Source organism: Elaeis guineensis, chromosome 2 (genome assembly GCF_000442705.2).
Source record: "Elaeis guineensis isolate ETL-2024a chromosome 2, EG11, whole genome shotgun sequence".
Classification (NCBI taxonomy): Eukaryota; Viridiplantae; Streptophyta; class Magnoliopsida; order Arecales; family Arecaceae; genus Elaeis; species Elaeis guineensis.
The window spans coordinates 54,671,154-54,675,873 of record NC_025994.2 but is presented as its reverse complement, the minus strand read 5'-3'; the positions used below and the strand labels follow the sequence as shown (position 1 = coordinate 54,675,873).

The 4,720-nt window shown below is 34.4% G+C and overlaps 1 pseudogene; it reads right to left on the bottom strand.

The window, feature by feature from the left end:
* Positions 1–1,087: 1,087 nt before the first annotated feature.
* Positions 1,088–4,720, bottom strand: part of LOC140855253 (uncharacterized) — a 4,935-nt pseudogene continuing 1,302 nt past the window's right edge.

The following is a 4,720-nucleotide window of genomic DNA, read 5'->3' as shown; positions in this document are numbered from 1 at the left end:
AAATCTTGATGTCATGCCTTAAATATACTAACCTGTGATGGTCAGATATTATGTCACTATGAAGTAACACATAACGATGTGCTTGTGCTAAGGATTTTTGATCAAGTACAATACTTTCAGCTCTTTCCAAGAATTTTTCAGCAGTTAAGAACTTATACAGTTCTGCATTCTCCACAAAGTCATTATGCTGTTGAGATCGACTAAAAATAGTCTCTACACCTTGAAGATATCTTGAACAAAATGTCAAACATTCATCCGTAATATATCCTTCAGCAATCGAGCCTTCGGGATAGGCTCTATTTCGCACATAATCTTTAAGACGCATAAGATACCTTCAAGAATTAAAGATTTATTAAAATATCAGTATGCTGTTGTTTCTAATAAAATTATCAAAAGATTTAAGGTTTGCAATAATACCTCTCAATAGGATATATCCATCTATAATGTACCAGTCCACCAACTTTAACTTCTGAAGCTAGGTGAATGAGCAGATGTACCATAATAGTGAAAAATCCAGGAGGAAAAATCTTTTCCATCTGGCAAAGTGTAATTGCAATATCGGATTCTAACTGATCAAGTTTCCGAGGATCAATAACTTTTGAATATAATGCCTTAAAGAATGACGATATCGAAGTACAATTACAATAACTTGTTTCGGCAATGATGATCTTAAAGTTATTGGAAAAATATCTTGCATCAATATGTGACCATCATGACTTTTAAGATTTAAAAATTTTCGATCCTTTAGATGCATACATCGTGAAATATTTGATGCATATCCATCAGGTACTTTGATACTTTTCAAAACTCCAAAAAAATTATCTTTTTCTCGAGCAGACATTGTGTAACATGCAGGAGGCACATACATTCTATCATTAGCAAGCATTTTAGGATGAAGTTCCTATCGGATATCCATTTCTTTTAAATCAAGATGCGCCTTCATGTTATCTTTGCTCTTTCCATCAAGGTTTAAAAATGTTCCAAGTAAATTATCACAAACATTCTTCTCTATATGTATGACATCAAGATTGTGCCGAATAAGATTATGTTTCTAATAAGATAAGTCAAAAAAGATACTTCATTTTTTTCATAAATATTTACTGGGCTGTTGTGTAGATACTATCTGTGTGTCTTCCTCATTTTCATCCTCAAAATAATTGTCTGGATCTTGAAACACCTCTGCATCTATAGTACTGATACTGACTTCCTCTGGTAATCCTTCGTGCATTGAGCTTTCAACATCATCCCTTCCTCTTTTTTTAGAGAACTTTGAGTGCTTACCATAGCTGTAATTGATGCCATCCATTTGTCTATGAACATCAGTTCCAGGAGGTGGAATAGGAGCACATCCCAATTCCATAGTACCATCAAATAAATCTTTCTAAAATCGAAACGGATGATTTGCTTCCAACCATCGACGATGTCCCATGTAATAAAATTTACCTCCATATTTTAACCAAATTGAATGTATTGAATCTCCACAACAAGGACATGTGACCCGTCCCTTTGTACTCCAGCCAGATAAATTGACATATGCTGGAAAATCATTAATAGTCCATAACAAAGCTGTCCGTAGTTTAAATGTTTGGCCGTTCGAAGCATCAAATGCATCAACACCCTCCCACAACTGTTTCAATTCCTCTATTAAAGGCTGTAGGAAAATATCAATATCATTGTCTGGACCCTTATCTCCTGAAATAACCATTGACAAAATAAGTGATGATTGTTTCATGCACATCCACGGTGGTAAATTGTAAGGTATCAAAATGACTGGCCAAGTGCTGTAGGTAGAACTTAGGGTCCGAAATGGATTGAAGCCATCAGAAGCTAAGCCAAACCTAACACTGCAAATATTAGAGGCAAAATCAGGATGCCTATCATCAAATGCTTTTCATTGAAGACTATCTGCTGGATGTCTCAACATTCCATCCTTTGTACGTCCTTCATCATGCCATCTCATTGATGAAGCCATTTTTGATGATGCATAAATCTTTTTCAATCTAGGTATAAGAGGAAAGTAACGCAATACCTTGGCTGATTTCTTTTTACTCCGCGTTGCATCCAATTCATTCAGTACATCGTCCGATCTTCTTTTTGTGTTTTCCATCTTGAAGATCCACATACATTGCATGACTCTTGATTAGCATTTTTACCCTGATATAACATACAATCTTTTGGACAACTATGAATCTTTTCGTATCCAAGATCCAATTCCTTTACTACTTTCTTGGCTTCATAATATGATGGTGGTAAACGAGTACTTTCTGAAAATGCATCCTTTAATAACTTGAGCAGCATAGTAAAACTCTTTTCAGACCATCCATTCAAATATTTTAAATGAAATAAATATACAAAAAAAAAATCTTAGAAAATTTCATACAATCCGGATATAATTCTTCATCTGCATCTTTCATTAAGGTGTGATAACGAGCTGTCTCATCATTAGATGTATGTATAGGCTCCTCAACATGCATACGTTTCGTATGCATACATCCATCAAATATCCCAACTGTTTCTTGTGTACTACTGGATTCTCCTAAATTTTGAACACCAAATCCAAAAGCATCTGTGATCAAACCCCTTATATCATCATCTCTTGCAGAATTATCTTGTAGGCTAGTGGATCCAAAATGAGTCAGGGGTTGGTTACATGATGATGGCAACATAGATTCTCCATGAAAAATTCAGTCGGTATAACCTCTTAAAAAACCATTCCATACCAAATGTTCTTCAATAATTTGTAGATCTAAAGAAGAACTATTTACACATTTCTGACATGAACATAAAATCTTTCCATTCAAATTACTTTTCTCCATACCAAATTTAATGAAGTCATGAACTCCATCTAAATATTCTTTACTATTTCTTGGTTTATTTATCCAACTTTTGTCCATTGTAGGATAAAAATGACTGAACTTGCAATTTATCTAAAAATAAAAAAAATTATATAATCTATATTAATGCAATGAGTAAAAAATATCAGTCATTTCATAAAATCCAAAAAAATAACAGCTAGATAAAGTTTACATAGTAAATGCTTGCTATCATCAACTAATAGGTAAAGAAGATCCTATCCCATTCAGAAAATGCATTAATTCTATAGGTCAATTACAGAAATCAAATGATATGCAACAAGAGCCGAAAAAAATTTCGGTAGTATTTTTTCTTAGTTCTCCTATATAGGGAGAATAAAAAAAAAATACCATCCAAAATTTTTTCTGAACCCTCAGCATACCATTTGATTATGGTAATGACCTATAGAATTACTCACATTTTCCAAACTGTCCATACTGGATAATCAATTGATCAATGCATATAATTCTTTTACCCGTACAAAAATAAATAAATGTACGGATACAATAGAATATGTACATTAATCAAAAGACGGGTCTATGATTCTATGCAATGTAATTTTTTTTAAAATTAATTCATAATTAACATTGCCTGGCATCTTTCATCACATCCCTCTAATGAGCAAGCAGAGTGTCTAGATTCAGTCATTAGTTGGTGCATCTCTCTCTCTCTCTCTCACACACACACGCACATATCACTCTTAAAAGGAAGTACTATAACAATAACGGTGTTTGTTTGAAAGCTTAACCATAAAAATCATGAAAAAGATATCAAGTATTAGTCCAGTAAGACAACGTAGAGAGGAGATTTCAAGTATTATACAACTCCCTTTTCTAGCTTCTAAACCAATCATTTTTGCTAGTTTGGAAAAGGTCTAATTCCAACTGTCCATTGTACTCATGTTTGCCCCCGTGTGGCTATCATGAATGACTTCCCAGAGAGAAGAGGTTCAGTGTGGATTGGTCGGCGGATTAAAATACAAAGAAGGGGTAGACATTAGGGATATTGAGAAGTACATCTACGATGATTGCAGTATAAGTTATCTTCATAATTTTTCGTTAAGCCTTGTGATTATATATGAAATGGTTACTATGAAATTATGGTTTATATGATTTTATATATGATTCATATGGTTTGATATAAATATGTTGCTTTTCTTGGTACTTTTCAAGCTTTGGATGACTTATGCTTGCCTTTTTCCCCTTCTTATTTTCTTCATGATGGGTATGCACACTAGGCGGAATTTGTACTTCTACAATCAAAAAATGTCATAACATTTGCTCGGTAAGAACCACTCAACGTGATTTATGGGTCTTTCTTTGATAGTTGCTTTTCCTTTGGTTTGGATTGTTGCAAACTAGTGGGCAGCTAAACTAGTCCCCATCTACATCAAAAAGAAGAGCTCAACTATTCATACAAAGCATCGACAGCTCGAGTACATGCTAGATTTTGATGGACCCAAAAAAAAAAAAAAATCTGAGTTCCTTTTTGCATTAAAAAGGAATTGCCCCTGGTGAATTGGATAAGGCCGGCCAAACCACAAGGTTGCATATGTGATAAAGCTCTTAATTCCCATGTGAGTTGTGAGCCCAGCTCTAGGAATTGTTCTACAACTATGACTGTGGATGATCTGTACTGGCCTTTTTTAATGTCTTCCCCGCATCAATCACCTCAACCAATTCTACTACTCCAAAGGCAAGATCGTGGGAAAGGTGATCTCAAACATCAGCTGTATTTTATTTTACTTGATGCATGCTCTTTTTCTAAAAGTTGGTGGAATGAACGAACTGGGAGTGGACTAAGAACGAAGGCTTTGGTATGCATGGTACTCTTTTGTTTTAACTTGCGGACTCTAAATTCACACCTC